The sequence below is a fragment of the Nanorana parkeri genome, unplaced genomic scaffold (assembly GCF_000935625.1).
Source record: "Nanorana parkeri isolate BGI_ZX_2015 unplaced genomic scaffold, ASM93562v1 scaffold1689, whole genome shotgun sequence".
Taxonomy (NCBI): Eukaryota; Metazoa; Chordata; class Amphibia; order Anura; family Dicroglossidae; genus Nanorana; species Nanorana parkeri.
The window spans coordinates 14,964-15,644 of NW_017307957.1; the positions used below are offsets into that span (position 1 = coordinate 14,964).

The following is a 681-nucleotide window of genomic DNA, read 5'->3' on the forward strand; positions in this document are numbered from 1 at the left end:
TGTCTCATAGCTCTGGTCCTCCATCCCCTCCCCCTCGTCTCGTAGCTCTGGTCCTCCATCCCCTCCCCCTTGTCTCATAGCTCTGGTCCTCCATCCCCTTCCCCTTGTCTCGTAGCTCTGGTCCTCCATCCCCTTGATGAGTTTGGTCGCCCTCCGCTGGACTTTCTCCAGTTCAAGGACATCCCCTCTGTGTACCGGTGCCCAAAACTGCACCGCATACTCCAGGTGAGGCCGAACCAGTGATGTGTAAAGTGGCAAAATTATAGACTTATCCCTGCAATACATCCCCTTCTTGATGCAGGACAGGACTCTACTAGCTTTGCTTACCGCAACCTGGCACTGTAATCTATTATTCAGTTTGTGGTCTACAATGACCCCCCAATCTTTCTCCATTCCCGACTTCCCTAGCGGCAAACCCATAATTGTATAACCCATTTGCCTATTATTCCTCCCAAAGTGCATAACTTTGCATTTATCGACATTAAACTTCATCTGCCACATAGTTGCCCCTCCCCCTATTGTATCCAGGCCCTCCTGTAATGTTACACTATCTTGGTCTGTTTCTATTACCCTCCTAATTTTGGTATCGTCAGCAAACACTGAGATATCGCTGTGTACTCTGTCCACGATGCCGTTAATAAACAGGTAAAAAGTAATGCATGGAAGGGAGGTAGGTATCAG

The 681-nt window shown here is 48.6% G+C and overlaps 1 protein-coding gene across 1 annotated transcript in view; it reads right to left on the reverse strand.

Moving 5' to 3' along the window:
• The window catches only part of LOC108799309 (connector enhancer of kinase suppressor of ras 2-like), a gene marked incomplete at its 3' end in the record, with an annotated part of 301,637 nt that overhangs the window by 14,730 nt on the left and 286,226 nt on the right, over positions 1-681 (reverse strand). The gene's annotated exons all lie outside the window — the stretch shown is intronic.